The sequence below is a fragment of the Bos mutus genome, chromosome X (assembly GCF_027580195.1).
Source record: "Bos mutus isolate GX-2022 chromosome X, NWIPB_WYAK_1.1, whole genome shotgun sequence".
Classification (NCBI taxonomy): Eukaryota; Metazoa; Chordata; class Mammalia; order Artiodactyla; family Bovidae; genus Bos; species Bos mutus.
The window spans coordinates 7,033,845-7,053,677 of NC_091646.1; the positions used below are offsets into that span (position 1 = coordinate 7,033,845).

At 40.9% G+C, this 19,833-nt stretch overlaps 1 protein-coding gene across 5 annotated transcripts in view; it reads right to left on the minus strand.

Moving 5' to 3' along the window:
• The window catches only part of STAG2 (STAG2 cohesin complex component), a 132,466-nt gene extending 113,172 nt beyond the window's left edge, over positions 1 to 19,294 (minus strand). The window contains exon 1 of one of the 5 annotated variants that reach the window (XM_005889311.3): positions 19,076 to 19,294. The gene's annotated coding sequence lies outside the window, so the exon portion shown is untranslated. Of the gene's footprint in view, positions 1 to 17,829; positions 17,930 to 18,079; positions 18,217 to 18,503; positions 18,526 to 19,075 lie in introns of those variants that run through there. The other 4 variants (XM_070366351.1, XM_070366350.1, XM_070366347.1 and 1 more) reach the window with 4 other exon arrangements.
• Between the last annotated feature and the right edge of the window lie 539 nt (positions 19,295 to 19,833).

The window sequence follows — 19,833 nt, forward strand, 5'->3', positions numbered from 1 at the left end:
CGTTTGGGGGCTGAAAGTTCTAACCCTTTAATCACAGTAGGTTTCACTAGTAACCATTACAGGCAAATTCTTTACTCTCTGAGCCACCAGGGCTGGCCTCATCCTAGGGTGCTTTCTAAAAGTCACCTTATTAACATAACAAAAGATACCTCTACCACCCTAAACACTGAGAAAATTCCAAGGGCTTGGGGAGCTCTGGGCCAGAAATGGGGAAGAAGACCAAATATATATATGTCACTTATAAATCACAACATCACGAAAGCCCTACCACACTTAAGAGTCAAAAATATATACCAGATGCATTAAATTTTTAAACGAGGAGGGGAAAGACAAAAATGATTTCCATGTGGTGATAGGTGGGGGAGTGAGGTATTATAGAAGATATCAGTATGAAAAAGCATTTAATGTTTTGTATCCTTTTTACTTTAACAGTATATGCATGACTACAACCATATAAAATATACACATGGCCAGTCCCAGTCTTTAGGACCCCATGGACCGTAGCACGCCAGGCTCCTCTGTCCTCCACTATCTTGTGACATACTTTTGTAGCATTTACCATACTTAACTGTGTTTATTTAATATCTTTCTTCCCTACTAGACCATAAATTCTGAGGGCAGGGACCAGGCTTTTCTTTTCACTGATATCTGCAATGCTGAGGACCATCCATACCACATATAGACACTCAAACATTTGTGGAGCAATTCCAATTCTCGGTATATACACGAAAGAATTTAAAGTAGGGACTCAAACAGGTTTTTGTACACCATGTCCCTGGCAGCATTATTCACAACAGCCAAAATGTGGAAGGACTGATGCTGAAGCTCCAATACTTCAACAACCTGATGCAAAGAGCTGAATCATTGGAAAAGACTGATGCTGGGAATCAGCACTGATGCCGGAATGGGTGAATTTAACTCAGATGACCATTATATCTACTACTGTGGGCAAGAATCCCTTAGAAGAAATGGAGTAGCCATCATAGTCAACAGAAGAGTCCGAAATGCAGTACTTGGATGCAATCTCAAAAAACGACAGAATGATCTCTGTTCATTTCCAAGGCAAACCATTCAATATCACGGTGATCCAAGTCTATGCCCCGACCAGTAACACTGAAGAAGCTGAAGTTGAACAGTTCTATGAAGACCTACAAGACCTTCTAGAACTAACACCCAAAAAAGATGTCCTTTTCATTATAGGGGACTGGAAGGCAAAAGTAGGAAGTCAAGAAATACCTGGAGTAACAAGCAAACTTGGCCTTGGAGTACAGAATAAAGCAGGGCAAAGGCTAATAGAGTTCTGCCAAGAAAACGCACTGGTCATAGCAAACACCCTCTTCCAACAACACAAGAGAAGACTCTACACATGGACATCACCAGATGGACAACACCAAAATCAGATTGATTATATTCTTTGCAGCCAAAGATGGAGAAGCTCTATACAGTCAGCAAAAACAAGACCAGGAGCTGACTATGGCTCAGATCATGAACTCCTTATTGCCAAATTCTGACTTAAATTGAAGGAAGTGGGGAAAACCATTAGACCATTCAGGTATGACCTAAATCAAATCCCTTATGATTATACAGTGGAAGTGAGAAATAGATTTAAGGGACTAGATCTGATAGACACAGTGCCTGATGAACTATGGACGGAGGTTCGTGACATTGTACAGGAGACAGGGATCAAGATCATCCCCATGGAAAAGAAATGCAAAAAAGCAAATGGCTGTCTTGAGGAGGCCTTACAAATATCTGTGAAAAGAAGAGAAGCCAAAAGCAAAGGAGAAAAGGAAAGATATAAGCATCTGAATGCAGAGTTCCAAAGAATAGCAAGGAGAGATAAGAAAGACTTCCTCAGTGATCAATGCAAAGAAATAGAGGAAAACAACAGAATGGGAAAGACTAGAGATCTCTTAAAGAACATTAGAGATATCAAGGGAACATTTCATGCAAAGATAAGCTCAATAAAGGACAGAAATGGATGGACCTAACAGAAGCAGAAGATATGAAGAGGTGGGAAGAATATACAGAACTGTACAAAAAAGATCTTCACAACCCAGATAATCACGATGGTGTGATCACTCACCTAGAGCCAGACATCCTGGAATGTGAAGTCAAGTGGGCCTTAGGAAGCATCACTATGAACAAAGCTAGTGGGGCTGATGGAATTCCAGTTGAGCTATTTCAAATCCTAAAAGATGATGCTATGAAAGTGCTGCACTCAATATGCCAGCAAATTTGGAAAACTCAGCAGTGGCCACAGGACTGGAAAAGGTCAGTTTTCATTCCAATCCCAAAGAAAGGCAATGCCAAAGAATGCTCAAACTACCACACAGTTGCACTCATCTCAATGGCACCCCACTCCAGTACTCTTGCCTGGAAAATCCCAGGGACGGGGGAGCCTGGTGGGCTGCCGTCTATGGGGTTGCACAGAGTCGGACACGACTGAAGCGACTTAGCAGCAGCAGCAGCAGCACTCATCTCACACGCTAGTAAAGTAATGCTCAAAATTCTCCAAGCCAGGCTTCAGCAATACGTGAACCATGAACTTCCAGATGTTCAAGCTGGTTTTAGAAAAGGTAGAGGAACCAGAGATCAAACTGCCAACATCCGCTGGATCATCGAAAAAGCAAGAGAGTTCCAGGAAAACATCTACTTCTGCTTTTTTGACTATGCCAAAGCCTTTGACTGTGTCGATCACAATAAAAGTGGAAAATTCTGAAAGAGATGGGAATACCAGACCACCTGATCTGCCTCTTGAGAAACCTGTATGCAGGTCAGGAAGCATCAGTTAGAACTGGACATGGAACAACAGACTGGTTCCAAATCGGGAAAGGAGTACGTCAAGGCTGTATATTGTCAGCCTGCTTATTTAACTTATATGCAGAGTACATCATGAGAAACGCTGGGCTGGAAGAAGCACAAGCTGGAATCAAGACTGCCGGTAGAAATATCAATAACCTCAGATATGCGGATGATACCACCCTTATGACAGAAATTGAAGAGGAACTAAAGAGCCTCTTGATGAAAGTGAAAGAGGAGAGTGAAAAAGTTGGCTTAAAGCTCAATATTCAGAAAACGAAGATCATGGCACCTGGTCCCATCACTTCATGGCAAATAGATGGGGAAACAGTGGCTGACTTTTTTGGGGCTCCAAAATCACTGCAGATGGTGACTGCTGCCATGAAATTAAAAGACGCTTACTCCTTAGAAGGAAAGTTATGACCAACCTAGACAGCATATTAAAAAGCAGAGACATTACTTTGTCAACAAAGGCCCGTCTAATCAAGGCTACGGTTTTTCCAGTAGTCACGTATGGATGGATGTGAGAGTTGGACTATAAAGAAAGCTGAGTGCCGAAGAATTGATGCTTTTGAACTGTGGTGTTGGAGAGGACTCTGAGAGTCCCTTGGACTGCAAGGAGATCCAACCAGTCCATCCTAAAGGAGATCAGTCCTGAGTGTTCGTTGGAAGGGCTGATGTTGAAGCTGAAACTCCAATACTTTGGCCACCTGATGCGAAGAGCTGACTCATTGGAAAGACCCTGATGCTGGGAAAGATTGAGGGCAGGAGCAGAAGGGGGCGACAGATGGTTGGATGGCATCATCAACTCAGTGGACACAAGTTTGAGCAAACTCCGGGAGATAGTGAAGGTCAGGGAAGCTTGGTATGCTGAAGTCCATAGGGTCACAAAGAGTTGGACATGACTTAGTGACTGAACAAGAACAAATATCAACTTTAAAGATAATTTCAACTTTACATAATTGAAACAACAGTTTTAATACTGTATACAATGTTAAAGCATGTCCCAGATAGGAGAACACACCATTTGGATTCTTTTCAAATTTGAGATGCTTATGGATTTGTACATTTTCCTAGATTTTTCCTATGTTAGTGGTCCTCCTGCCCACTCTTGGCCTTCTGCTCCTCTTTATTTGTAACTTCTCCCCGCTCAAGACCAATGTACACTATGCATAGGGATCCCTAAGGTCCACCTCTTACTCATATCTCCTGACCTCCGGTTGCACTAATATCAGCTTAAGGTGGAAGTATCTAAAAATACAATTTTGTTTCTCTCAAAAATTAACTACCATTCAAATGCAAGAGCATAGTACAGCATTACTACTACCATGTTCTAAGTACATAATTATTACAATAAATTTTATAAGTAGAAAGAAGTATGAATTCCAAGATACTACAAAATCATGATGTTAACTTGCTATGAAAATAGTAACTAAAACAATAATTTAAAGTTTTAATACATGGCAGTTTTGTTTTCTTTTTTAAGCCCTACACACATACATATGTACGTGCATATTATGGCAAAGCGAGGAATTCTCCTGTATGAAGCCAACTTATCTAGCTCCATACTGTGCACATCACAAATATACTATAAATGGTCAATGAACAAATCATTAGGCAAAATGAGGGGTTGAAAGTTAAGACAGTCAAAAGAAGCTGGAAAGTAGACCTCTATTAAGAGATAAAACAGCTTCAGAGAACCTAGAAGCTGACCCGAGGGCATATACTCCTCCAGGAATTCAAGGCAATTCACGAGAACAGACTTCTAAAAATTACAACATGAGACACAACTGCCTCCCCATTCCCACCCAGAAACAGGTCCAAGCACAATCCTTATCACTTCTCTGTTCCAGGAAATGCCTATCTTGTCTATTAAGATTAAATCAGTCTAATTCTGGGTCAGCTTGCAAGTAAGTCTAGTGAGTCTCAGGATACCACACAGTGAATCCACTCAACAAATATTATACAACCTATTATGTCCCAAGCACTACTCTAGGTGCTGGAGTTAAGGTAATGAACAAGACAAATATCCTTGCCTTCACAGAGTTTACATGGTTAAGGCGGAGAGACAATCCACATAAAACTATGTTTGATAATGCAGAAATACAACAGAGTAATACAACAGAGAAACTGTAGTACAGCAGAGAAATACAACAGAGTAAAGAGAAAGGGAGTGCTGGGGGCAAAAGATATTTCACACGCTACAGCCAAGGAATATTTCACTGAAAGACTAATTACTTGAGCAAAATGTCCTGAAGAAATGAGCAACCACACAAGACAGAGGAACCAGCAAGCAAATACAAACGCCCTAAGGTATAGTTGGGGAAATTACTCAATTTCTTTAGGCCTCAATTTTCTGTAAAATGAGTACAATATCCCCTATACAAGATTAAAATGTAAAAGTAATATACTACATCAAGTATATGACATATAGAATGTACTCAGTAACTGAAAACATTACAATTATCTGGGGGCCTATCATGGCAGCGAAACCCTTAGCCTATTGTCTGGCATACAGAAAACACTCAGAAAAGTATTGTTATCTAATCCCCATAATAGAATATGGCAGAGAGGATTACTCATTTTATAGCCAGGAAACCTGAGGATCAGAAATTTGTCCAATCCTCTGCTGACCTCTAAAATTCCTATTAGGATGAACAAACATACTTCACAATTAAAGAGAGGGCTTAAAATAAATACACTGCCAAGATGAGGAAACCATTCACATTAATGTCAAGAGTCAGCAGTATGATATTGTAGAGCTACAACATGGGACTCTCATCAGTTCGCCTGGGTGTCACATCAAGGCTCCACCACTTTCCTTGGTATGTGTCCTTGGGCAATTTTACCTTTTTGTTCTGCACCTCTGTTTTCTCACCTGTCAACAGGATACAGTAATAGTACCTACCTCATAGAGTTGTTGGGAGAATAAAATGAGTCTATTTTTTAAATCACTTTTATTTCAGTGCCTAGCATATAGAGTTACATTGTATTAGTAGTAGTAGCATGAAAGCAAAAACAAAATCGAAACAGTTTTACTTTCAATGGAGAATTTTAGAAACTATAAAGACATTGGAAATAGAAGAATAACAAAAACGAAGTACTGGAGAAAAATGAAAAACAGAAGAAAAAGACAGAAGAACACAAAAGTAGCATCATGGTGTTACTTGGATGTAGAGCAATTTACCACTGTCCTTTAGTAGGAACACTACCAGGGAGGCAAATGCCAATGATGCTTTGGATAACATTCTGTTTCATAGTTTATTTTCAAAGAAGTTTAATTTCTTAATCAGATGTCACTTAACTGAGGATTACAACAAATTAAATATAACAAAATTTATCATCCTCCCCCACTCAACACTCTTTCAGGTGTTATTTGATGCTTATTATAAAATATGAAACACATCACATATAACTTCAGATTCAAAGTAATTTATTCCCTATCAGCTGCTGGTAGAAAATAAGGCTTCTACCTAATTTCCGAACATTTTCTGACTACTTCGAGTTTAACTTCCTCAGTCTCATCAATTTAAGATTCCTGCCCCCTCATCTCCCCACCCAAAAGTTATCACTACACAAGTCCATAAATCATCCCACTGGGAGGCAATGTATCATCACCATGTATAGAAGTGTGCTAGAAATAGGCAAAACTGGATTCAAAAGCAGGCACTGCCACTCACGAACGAGCTGAGTGAACTTGGGCAGGTCACTTAACCATTTTGAACCTCAATAAATTAAAATATCACCAACTACCTCACACATGTCTTTTTAAGAAATAAAAATGAAATGTTAGGGAGCCTTGCCATGTAGTAGATCCTATAAATGATATCCTGTAGATATATAAAGTTTATCATTAATGCAAAGCCAACTAGAGGAGACTGACTCCTACTTTTTCAACATGAGAACTTTTTAAAATGAGGTATTAATAATGTGATTTCAATGCAGGGTTACATTTCTAGAAAACCCAAGGTTTTAATTATCATTTGAGAATCTGTATACGTATTACACAATGGGACAGTTCAAAATCACATAAAAACATAATTCCTTGTCTGAAAAAGGTAAACTACTTATAAGAAATAAACCGGCGGACATCCCTGGTGGTCCAATGGCTAAGACTGTGCACTCCCAATGTAGAGGGCCCAGGTTCAATCTCTGGTCAAGGGGCTAGATCCCATATGCTACAACCTAGAGTTCACATGCCACAACTAAAAAGATCCCACGTGCCACAATGAAGACCCAGTATAGCTAAATAAAGAAACGGAAATAAATTTGGATATCACCAATATTGTACATAAGCACTACGTATTTATACACACAATAATCATCTCTCATGTGACGTTTGCTACTTTTCTGCAGCAACCTGGATAACTGTGCCAGTCTAATTTCGAAGATTTACGAACTATTTCCCTACTAAGCAATCTTTTCTAATACAATCCTGTATTGTCCACATAAGTCCTCTGAAATTTAGGTATATTTAGAACATCCAAATACGAATGCAACTACTGAATATTCCTCAATGAATAGTAGCACTTTATCCACTGACACATGTAATCAAAACTCCAGAAAGTACATATATTCAAGCTAGAAAAATCCATTTGTCATTGACAAATTTGCTTTTCAAAAACATACCTTCAAGTTTCTGCTTCCCTGCCAGCCATAGCTACCACCACTTCCTCAATTCTCCTGCCAGGAATAAAGTCTAAGGAATGTCTTTTGGCCTGAATGAGTGGTGGAAACAGGGAGGGACATATCCCAAAGGAAAAATATTATGGCTTGCTAATATTTCCTACATTTTCTCTACTTCTTTAACATAGAAGGGAAATTCTCCAAGGTTCATATTCCTAACTATCTTTAATACTACTTCTGTAAGCCACAAAAAAGGCCTTTTTCAGTAAGAGGATATTAACTGTGTTCTTTGTAGTAACATTCTAATCATCGTAAAGTTTGCAAATAAGGTACCAGGCGAGAGATACATTGGTAGAGTGTGGGAAAATTCTTCCTTTTGAAGACAAAAAGGTTAGAAATCCAAGAAGAGAGTGTATCATACATCACAATCCTGAAATGGAAATTCTACCTTAAATATACCAAACCTGCATCATCATATATGTGTAGAGAATGAATTTAATGAGAATCATATACTGTGACAAAGACATTTCAAGGTAACACTCCAAAGTCAAAAAGCAAAACAAGCATAGATAAATTTAAATTCCTATTTAAAAGCAAGCATTTTGAACTTGAAACAGACCACAAGAGTCCCATATAACAGAGTGATTGTTGATTGCCTCTTTTTCTTTTACACAGAAGCACACTATCAATCAGAAGGTCTCAACTTTTAGATAACAGTGACTGGTTATAGGGGATGGTCATGGACTCTTAACTTAAGTTTATTCACAACCACTAAAGACTGAAGCATTCCAGTGCTCTAACAACAGTGTCCAATTGTTATTTTCCCCCAAAGCTTTTCATAGTAGTCCTTATTTTTAAATACTAATCTTAAATTAAGGACACTATCAAAACTGCATTGATAGCTAGTGGTTTTAACATAGTATTCCTTAATATATAGTAATTCCAGTACACAATGTTTTCAAAAGGGGTTATTTTTGAGCCTTTTGGGGTGATAAAACCCAAATGACAATGCTGAGAGCAGTCTATGTAGTTTACAACTGTATATCCCATCCCTAAAGGCACTTTATCTACCAGTTGATACAACAAAGGAACTCCTGAGAACTCGAATAAATGCATAGTTATACATTTTGTTGGGCTTCCCTTGTGGCTCAGCTAGTAAAGAATCTGCCTGCAATGCAGGAGACCTGGGTTCGATCCCTGGGTTGGAAATATCCCCTGGAGAAGGGAAAGGCTACCCACTCCAGTATTCTGGCCTGGAGAAGTCCATGGGGTTGCAAAGAGCCGCACACGACTGAGCGACTTTCACTTCACATATATTTTGTACATTAATTTCACAGGGGTCTCACACCTCTACCTTATCCATGGGCCCCAGATTATAAAACCCAACAATAACTTTTTAAAAACACCATCTGTATTAATTTTATGTAATAAATCACACCCACAAAATAACCTTTTGTCTACCAGTCACTATGAGGTCCACGAATTCCTTCCCCTTGTCAGAAATGCAGTCCCCCTCCTTCCAACTTCATGATGGCTTTCAGTGAACTAAACAAATGACTTTAAAAACTGAATCCAAGCATGCTCAGTTGCTTCACTCGTGTCTGACTCCTTGCGACCCCATGGACTGCAGCCTGCCAGACTCCTGTGTCCACGGAATTCTCCAGCCAAGAATACTGGAGTGGGTTGCCATTCCCTTCTCTAGGGGATCTTCCCAACCCAGGGATCAAATCCGAGTCTCCCGTTTTTCCTGCATTGGCAGGCAGATTCTTTACCACTGTGCCACTTGCTGCTAAGTCACTTCAGTCGTGTCCAACTCTGTGCGACCCCATAGACGGCAGCCCACCAGGCTCCCCCGTCCCTGGGACTCTCCAGGCAAGAACACTGGAGTGGGTTGCCATTTCCTTCTCCAACGCATGAAAGTGAAAAGTGAAAGGGAAGTCGCTCAGTGGTGTCCGACTCTAGCGACCCCATGCAGCCTACTAGGCTCCTCCATCCATGGGATTTTCCAGGCAAAAATACTGGAGTGGGGTGCCATTGCCTTCTCTGGTGCCACCTGGGAAGCCCTTAAAAATTGAATGAAAGTTAAAGTGAAGTCGTTCAGTCGACTCTTTGCGACCCCATGGACTATAGATTACCAGGCTCCTCAGTCCATGGGATTTTCCAGACAAGGGTACCGGAGTGGGTTGCCATTTCCTTCTCCAGGGGATCTTCCCAACCCAGAGATCGAACCCGGGTCTCCCACATTGCAGGCAGACGCTTTACCCTCTGAACCACCAGGGAAGCAAAAACTGAATAGACCTACTTAATAACCTCTCAGTTGTTTATATACTGACACCAACAAAACTTTCTAAAGTGAACTAGCTAGGGGGGAAAACACACAACTTCCTCAATGAAATATTAAAATAACAGCTAAGTATGAAAATAAAATGCACAGTCCTCTTAAGATCAGCTGTCTACTACTCACTCTCACTAGAAGAAGAAAAAGAGGGAAAAGAAACCTTAGTTTACAAAATAGTAAAATCTGCCATTATGCTGAAATCATTTCTCCAAAGGTTTGAATTCACCTACAGTATTCATTTTTGGAGGGGATATACCACAAACATAAACAGACTGGGAATACAAAGCAGCTGCAAAAGTTATCAAAAATAAAAGAGAACTATTAATTTTATGAAGTGACACATTCATCTACAAGACTTAATTTTCAAAGTATGGTACAGAATCAGTTTAACTTCAAACAAGTCTCTAAACTAGACCCTTTTCTTTCTTTTCTAATACTACTTCTCCTTAGTCACAAAACTGTATCTCTTTCAGCTATCTTCTAAGAAATTTTCCATCTAAGAACCCCCGTGAAATATCATACAATTCACATTTCCTAAGAAACCCATAAATGGAGTCTAAACAACTTAAGAAGAACAAACAGATGTAAACAGTGAAAAGTAGTTATCTTGGAGTTTTCTGCTTTTATTTAGGAGGACCTCACTCAGAGAAGTTGCTCTTCAACATTAACACATAGTCATTTAAGTCTTCATCGTCATTTGAAAAGAGCCAACTGGAAATTCTACTGGGTTTTTAAAAACACTATCTCCTGTCTTTTACTGTGGACCCCATACTGATTAAAAACTCCTTCGAAAGAGTAAAAATAAACTCTAAAATAAAGCAGTTTAAATGCCCACAATCACATTCCTGCCCAAAGAAATCTCCCAGAGGTTCCGAATCTCTTCTGACCACTCAATTAATTGGGCGAGTTATTTGGCCTCCTACCTTTTTGGTTTCCTCTTCTGAAGTGGGGGTGGGGAGGGCAGGGGTGTTAATCAGGGTCATCATGCATCCTAGTTACTCTGGGACAGTCCTACTTTATACTATTATCCTAGCATGCCATCCATTTATTGCCCCTTTCACTCTTCACTCTCAACAGTATGCTGGTTTGAACAATAAATCATATGGGCATCCCACCTCAGAGGGTTATGAAGACTAAATAAGCTAATATACATAAAGCATTTGTAACAATGTCTGGCACATAGTAAGAGTACAGTTAGGGTCAGCTACTGTTAATGTTAGTCACTGTCAAAAACTTCTTATAAAAGGTTTTGAATAATATAATGAACAGAGCTCCTACAATATTCCTTTTCACAAATGAAACTACGCATTTAACTTCCCACATTCAACATTCAATTCTTTAAAACCAAGTAGCACTAAGTGCCTAAAATCAACACTAACCACTTTATCCCACAGAGATGGCAATAGTATCAACTGCACTCATATTTTATCAAATATACTTTATCATATTTTACGTTGTAAAGGCTATATTAGGGTTACTGACAGGAAAGTAACCATGAAAAGTAAAACCTTGTTTAGCACTAAACCAAGTCCCTTAATATTCTAGGAGCCTTTCTCAATAAGGGTTCCTAATGTTATTAACCACAGAACTCAGAAAATGATTTGAGTGACAATTTCCTGAATTCTCCCAAGAATAGTACAGAGCTAGTATCTTTCTAGATGCAAAGGAAGAAACTAAATCATTACACACAATGGACGCCTTGGGGCATAATTCTGTGGTAGAAGAGCAGTGGTACTTGGGACTACAAAGGGGAAAATACAGATGAAAAGACTCAATATTGAGTCTGGGGAGAAGACTATCACCTGGAAAAATACTTCCTACAATCATTAAGAAAATAATTAACATAAAATATATAAATCTGACTTATGGCTGTGAAAAGCACTAATATATTCAGTTTTACCACAACTCCACTAATTTACCTTAGACCAGATATACAATATCTAGCATTCCTTCAGATTAAAAAAGTTCCAGTTATAGTTTATGAAAAGCAGGAACGAGAAAGAGGAAAAGCAAAGAAAACTGAGACCAAGATTCTGATCACTACTGAACGAAGCAATTCAGGGCAGCAATTATTAACTATTACCTGATTTAAAAAAATAAGAACAAGAAATGTTAATTAAGTGGAAAGATAAACTAGAATAAAAAGTAGAAACAGAGAAGTTATTAATACTTAGAAGAAAACATTTTAAGATAACATTAAATAACAACAACATACCCCTACATAACCAATCAGAGCAGTAAATTATGAGTCACCAAAATTCTCATTTTAAAGCACATGATAAACATGCTGAATGACTGGGGAACTATTCTCAGACACATTTAGCCTCCTTTCTATAAAGAGACTAAATGACAGAAGAAAAAAATATTAGTGAAACTATTCTATCTACCATAGTATGACACCCCTCACAAAATCAAGAATACAATTCAACACATTATCTCATCTAAAATAATAATAAAAAAAATTATCCCACAAACTTCTGCGTAATGAGCATACTCAAACAAATCTAAAGCTCAGAGTTAACTATTTAACCTTTCAGTATAAAACACAATGTAGATCCTTCATCAGGCAGCAACTTATCAAATCCTGTATATAAAAAACCTGCATTTACCCTGTATGATACATTTAAAAAACTCATTTCATAACACTGAAAAGAAACATGCTTTCTGGTGATGGATATCCTAAGACCTAACCAAGTTAAGAGAAACTACTGAGCTCAACAAAAAAGTACAAAGGTTTTGAGGCCAGACTACTTTGGGTATGAATTCAGACTGTCAATTTTTATTTTGTGACAAGTCATTTATTCTCCCAGAGCCTCAATTTCTCCATCTGTAAAATGACAACCATCTATCTTGCAAGGTAGCTGAGAAGTTTTAAACAATACATGTTAAAACACATAGTACAGTTATTGGCATTTAAGTCATTCAAGTGGCAACTAAATGAAGAGTTTCTTAGAAGAGCTCAGGATTCAACAAGTTATAGGTCAAATCCCATTACAACAAATCCCAGGTTATCCATGCAAAAGTGTAAACAGGACTTCCTTTTTTCCCCTTCCAACAATGTTCAACAGTATTTTAAGAATATATATTTTATTTATATACATTTATATTCTTGGAGTTGTACATTAGATTATCTAGAGTTTATAGAAACCTCTCTAGTTTGTCTCATCAAGCCTAGTCCTGTATTTTCCAATTAAAATTACAAAAAAGAACAGACCATCAACATTATTCACCATCCCCTGGTTTCAGGGGGAGAGTGGGGCTTAAGGTGAGAGGGTGGGGCTTAAATTAATTTCAGTAATCTCCAGACTAGACTAACCATAGGTAAAGACTTATTTTCTTCTGGTTATTACCAAAGATAGAACTATAGCAAGCAGACATTAAAAATACAGTTCAGGTAGCAGATTACCACAGCTGGTAAAGAGATGTAGTTTTTTTAAATGTACATACACAAAAAGGGCTTCCCTAGTGGCTCAGTAGGTAAAGAGTCTGCCTGCAATGCGGGAGAGTTGTGTTCAATCCTTGGGTGGGGAAGATCCCCTGGAGAAGGGCATGGCAACCCACTCCAGTATTCTTCCCTGGAGAATTCCATGAACAGAGGCGCCTAATGGGCTACAGCCCATGGGGTCACAAAGAGTCGGACACGACTGAGTGACTAACACATACAAAAATTAAGACTCTACCAAGCAACACCACTCATACTGACAAAACATAAAATTTGGCTAAATTAAATGCAAAGCAGGCGACTCAGGAGACTGAAAAAAAAAAAAAATCAAGCTGACAATTTTGCTTTCTCACATATCTTTGCCAAAGAGAACATGCAATAACCACCACTCATGATAGCCGAGGATACAGAAAATTATTATACAGGAAGAGTACTGAACCACAAATTACAAGTCCTAAATATGTACCAAATGTAGAAATTACAAAACTAAACTACATGTAAAGAACTTTTAAAATAATCTGAATCTTTAAAGTTTCTTCTTTACTAATAATTGGTAATGTTTCAATATATACTGACACCCATAGATAACCTGGACTATCCCTTGTCTTTGCTATGCTCCCCAACTCCCAAAATAGTTACAGGATAGTGCTCCGCTACACAATAAACTGTTGTGTTCAGGTCTTTGAATAATCTAACAGTAATGTCAAAGTACTAACACAAGACCAGTTTTTTTTTACTATGTGAGACACAAAAAGGTCACAACATTAAAGAGATATGAACCTTATCCCAGTGACATGTAATAGACAGAGCACTGTGTCCATCTAATGTAAATTTTAAGCTCAAAACTTGCAGCATCAAAAACTGAAGACCTCCATCTACTATAAAGAACCCAAAGCAGAAATACGCTATTCACTGTTTACTCCCTTCGCACGCATGACTGTGGATGGCATCAGTTAAACATACAGAATATTAAGCATTACTAAACTGTCCAAGGCATATTTTCACACTGAACCCCATATTCCCAAAGGATAATTTGAGCCTAAGCCTGTCTCCCACCCTAACCCACCCATTTTAATTCACAGATTCTCATTAAGGTTGAAAAAGAAAACAATGAGAAAATAATGTATAATTGAATTTCATTAAAATCTTGAGTCCTTGGGCTTTAAAAAAAAAAAAACAAAACTAACTAAAGTTAACAAAGTTGCCAAACTCATAATTTGTTGCTTTAGTAGTTTAGCTCTTGCCTCACCACAATAAAATAAATCTGAAGTCACAATCCTCATGATCTATTTAAATTATGTGCATACAAATAAGAGTTCAAAATATATACTGTCTTAACATCTTTCTAAGGCTAAAATGATGAATATATAATATACAAACAGACTAATAATAACAATTATGAAATGTCTGTCTGTCACCAGCCTAGGGTGGAATTTTGGCTTTAATAATGATTAAGGAACACACATCACCAAACAGAAAAACTAAATATCCGTTATTTTGGGTTCCCTTTAAAGCTTTGACAAACATTCAAAAATACATCTTATAGGGTGAAAAAACCTGCCACTGAACAATACAAAATTGCAGAAAATAAGGTACTCTATTTCAAATAATTTACATTTTTTTGTAGGAGCAATTACAAATAAACTAAGGAGACTGAGGGTTTTAATATCAATGCATTTTTACTGTTGATGGGCAGTGGTCAGATGTTCTTAATAAAACATTAAAATATTTTACACATCAACTTTTATTTATAGCACCAAATGGTTAAAAGTGGCGGGAAAAGTGAAAGTATCAGTCCTGTCCGACTCTCTGCAACCCCAGGGACTGTAGCCCGCCAGGTTCCTCTGTCCATGGAATACTCCAGGGAAGAATACTGGAGTGGGTAGCCATTCCCTTCTCGAGGGGATCTTCCCAACTCAGGATCGAACCCGAGTCTTGCACTGCAGGCAGATTCTTTACCGTCTAAGCCACCAGGAAAAGTGGGGGGAGGGGAGCTTTAACTCATTTTATATGTAAACATTCATTTTCAGATCAATTTTTTAAAAACCCACCCCACCCCCAACTGCCAGTCTGATACCTTAAAGTGCTATAGCTATAGTTATCTCACAGTGGGAAAGAATAACTAATAAGTACATTTATTTTCCAATCCTCTTCTCTACCCATTCATTAAACACCAAATACTCAAACAGAATTCAACTCCTACCTCGATCTTCTTACTAGGAATGCTCCCTAGGGCACCCGAATCTCTTCCACTGTCACTTATTCCAACTGCCAAAGCCCCTCCTATTAATAGTAAATCCCTTTCATACTGACTCACTGGAACTCCAACTTAATGAAATAGACACCAAGCAGAATTTACAAAATTTGCTCATGGAATTTTCCTATTTTCAAAGGATTAAAAAAGAAACTAAAAGTAGAGCAAATTCAGACTAAGTTACAAATATTTAAAGTTCAACCAATTTATAAGTATCTTGTTTATTCTATACTGGTTCAATTTAAATATTTTTTGAGTTTGTAAGTCAGACATTGTGTAATTACTTATACACAAGGCCAAGTTTCTCATGCAAATAATATGTAAATATAAACTTAAGTCATTACACCAAAATTGCAAGATAATTTGGATTTTTTCTTCAAAATTTTCTAATTATGGAAATGTTCAAGTACACGCAAAAGTAGGGAGAATAGTACAATGAGCTCTCCCGTACTCATCACCCAGCTACAACCACCAACTCAAGGCCACTTTTGTTTCATCTCTACCTCCCACCTCTCCCCCAATTATCTTCAGAAAAGAACTGAGGAAGATATTGTACTAAGTACAGAGAAAAATCGAAAGATAATAAAAGTATCAAAAACTAGCAAGAAGTCAGAATTTAACAATGTAACTGTACAGCTACCCCATACAACTCCTTGTTAGTTAGGTTAGACGATTTTTTTTAAAAAGGGAAAGAACCATCTTTAAGAATCTAATGAAGTCAGTAAGATCCAAAGGAAACATTTAAAATTACATCTAAAAGAGTAAATAGGAATATGTGATGAGAATGAAGTTAAACATGAACAATCAGCTTGCATTCACGTAGCACCTTAGCTCAAAACGAGAAAAAGCACACTATGTAACATAATGTGTCATAAAACTACAATTCAATCACTCGAAAAACCGCTGAACAGTTATGCCTTAACTGGCCCTTCTGATTCCTAATTATAGATTGATATCAGCGTAGGAAAAAAAAAACAGGCATTTTAACGTAAGAGGTTTAAAATGCTCAAAATTAACCCCACCTTTCGTTGGAAAATATATAAAAGCAAATCTAAACTATCTGAATTGTATCTCATTAAAGAGACATGTATGCACTTTACAGGGCCCATTTTTTTAAAATAAGTTCACATATACCCTTAAATGCAACGCGCTAGGCTCCGGATAGAATTAGGAGACCGCCTCCTGCTTTTGCTCCCAACCAATACGCAGAGAGAGAAGGTTGGCAGGAAAGTGCTGCGAGGACAGTAACAAACACCAGCAGCTCCCGAGCAGGCCCTGCTAGAGCCAGGAATGACGCACTTCGGTAACCCGACTCTTTCTCCCCTCCACCCCCGCCCCCAGCAGCGGTGCTGACACCGCCAACAGCCCGGAGTAGGAAAAAAGACAACAGAAAAAAGGCAGAGGTTGGACCGCACCAGGTTTCATCAAGAAACCTCGATTATTCCTCTTTCGACACTAACCACTAGGACTAAACAGGAAAAGAAGCTTCGTGCTTAAGCAAGTCCCATCATGGTGGTTTAAGAGTCACTAAATTAAGCTGATAATGAGTCCAATCCACAGAGACAAATACAGGGTGTGGCTGCCGTGAAATACGGCGGTCCGTGGGAGAAAAGGGGTATGGAATTTACACTCCCGTGCGAGGGGAAGATGAGGCTTTACGGGGGTGGGGACGGCCCGCGCATTTTAAGGAACCATCTCAAACCAGCACGAGCTTTTCGTTTACTTAAATCTAACCCTACAGATCAAAAGTTTTTAATAGATACATCACGTAAACTGTAAATAACCATTTAATCAAATACCATGACCCTCAATTAAAAAACTACATCCAAGAGAAAGGAGGAGGGAGAGGGAAGCGGGGGGCGGTAGGCAACAACATATAAAACATTTCTAGGCCACGGCGGAGAAAGTCTCACAAACCAGATGAAACTACTAATGCAATTCTAAAAATTAAAGCTGGACACTGCAGCATGGAAAATCATACGATAAAACCCATTACAGTTCAGGATTAAAAATAAAATGACATATACACCAAGGAGGAGCGGAAACTAAATGTCGAAAGTACAGCGGTTTATTAAAAAAAAAAAAAAAAACTAAAGGGAAAACAAGACATTCTCGCGACGGGGGAAAAAAGGGGGCAGAAATCAACAATACGTTTCGAATGTAGGCCAGAAGAAAATGGGAACGGGGCTCAAAGTTTTACGGAACTACTTGATGCTGTTTCCCACACCTTCTCTCTCCCATGGCCCATCCGACCCTTTCCGTCCTAAAATCGCCGTCCACTGATCGCCGGGTACGCGAGAGAAGAAAAAAGAAAGTCAACCCCAAGCAAGAATAAAAGTGTGGAGGGAAAAAGCAGAAGCTGCCTACCTGGGGCAAGGATCAGTTCAGTTCGTGCCTTGAGAAAGACAGTGCGGGTGGGGGTGGGAACGAAAAGCAGCACTAAAACTAAAACAAAAGTGGCGCCAAAACCCCCCAACAAACAGCCTTCCACTCCCGCCCTTCCCCCCTCCTCCCATGCCAGGCAGGCAGGGCCCCCTTCGGGGCAAGGTCTGCACGCGGGGGCCAACACCGCCAGACCCCAACCTATTTAGAAAATTGTTGCCCGAAGAAAACTGACCGAAGTCGGGCCTCGGAAGGGATGGAGAGATCGATGCCAATCGCTTTCCCCGGCAGTTCCCCCACCACGCGCTGGAGATGACGGGGCGGGGGAGAAGCAGAGGGGCCCGTCACATGAATGTTGTTCCCTCTCTAGGAAGGGAGGAAGAGAGGGAGGGAGGGGAGGGAGGGAGGAAAGGAAGGAGGGGAAGGGAGAAGGGAGGGGGCACGAGGGAAGGGTGTGATCAGAGTAGATTTTCCCTCGCCTCCCTCGGTCCGAGGCCCAAATATACACAAGCGAGCCTCCTCGCCTCCCCTCCCCCCTAGGTTCCCAGCACCACCATTTTGCTCTCTTCCTTCCCCTCGCCGCGATGCCGCGCTCTTCCCCCATCCTGACCGCGGCCGCCCGGCCTGCCTCCCCCACTACGGCTCGCACCCCACCCCACCTCCAGTTCGGGCTCTCCCAGGCTTAGGAGCCTGCCGGAGAAAAGGCACCTAAATCTAACGCTACACCGAGAAGCAGAGCCTCCATCTTGCGCTGCTCCGCGTTCTCCATTTTGGGCCACCCATTGGGGGGGGGGGTCTCCGTAGAGGCCCCGAGGGAGAGCGGGGCGAGGGAAGGAAGAGAAAGCCTTCAGCGAGGGTAGTCGAAAAGAAGAGTCCTGCGGTAGAAAGCCACTCTAGGAGTAGGAGGTAGGGAGAAAGGGGAGGGGGTTGGAAGTTCCTTGGTAGTGTTGAGGGAGCGACTTGGGGAAAGAGGGGAGAAAGAAGGGCCGGGGGTTACGCGGGGACGAGGACGCTTCTCTCCGGCTTCACTTGGCCGCCCGCTCTACAGCGGGCCCCGCTGGGGGTAAAGGAATAAGAGAAGAAATTAAACGGCAAGAGTGCCCAGTGTCTTTCCCTCCCAACTCCTCTCTCGCGCCCTATTTCAACCACACGCGGCTCACGGTGGGCCCCGCGCCCTCCGGGTGCCCCTCCAAACTTCTAGAAGCTTCGCCTCCGCCATTTTATAACTTACCTCCCCCCTCAGCGTACACAGAGGCAGCAACGAGACTGTTCGCCTCCCCCACTCCTCCTTCCTGCTTTCTCAGGCCGGGGGCTTCTTCACCCCTGGGCTGGTACAAGATATTTTTCCCTTCCTCTTCTTTTACACCCTTGAATTCTACTCAGGGACGGAAGCTCCCGCGGTTCTAGAGCGGTGGGGGGTTTTGAAAGTGGCGGTCGGATCCGGCGGGTTTTTTTTTTTTCTCTCTCTTTTTTTTTTTTTTTTTTGGTGGCGCTTCGGGATTGTTTGGGGTGTTCGCTCTTCGGCGACTTGGAGGCGAATGGAACGCGCAGGCGCCATCTGTCGGCCGCGAACCCGCGCCCGGCTCCCGTTGGGAGGGAGCGTCATCTAGCGGCAAAGAGTCGCCACTGCAACGCCTGGCCCCCTGCCCTCCCACCCAGCGTCCTCCTCCCAATCACCAGCCAATCGGGGTCGACTGCCTCCCGGGTTCAGCGTCTCCGACGCCGCCTTTCAACGAGGCGCCCGTAGGGGCGCGCCGCCGAGTGGGGTAAACAAGGTGCCGTGCCCGCGCCTGACTTACTCATTCGTTGAGCGGCGCTTCCGCCGCGCAGCTGGTCGCGCCGCGTTTCCTCTTTCTTTATTGGGGGGGTCGAGGGGAGGGCGGTAGGGATGTCCGGAGGAGCCCCGCGCTGTGGGAAATCGGAAACTGGGCTCGCTGGGAACTGGTGCCCCGGCCCACTCCTACCCACGCCGTGCCGCCCGAGGTGGCA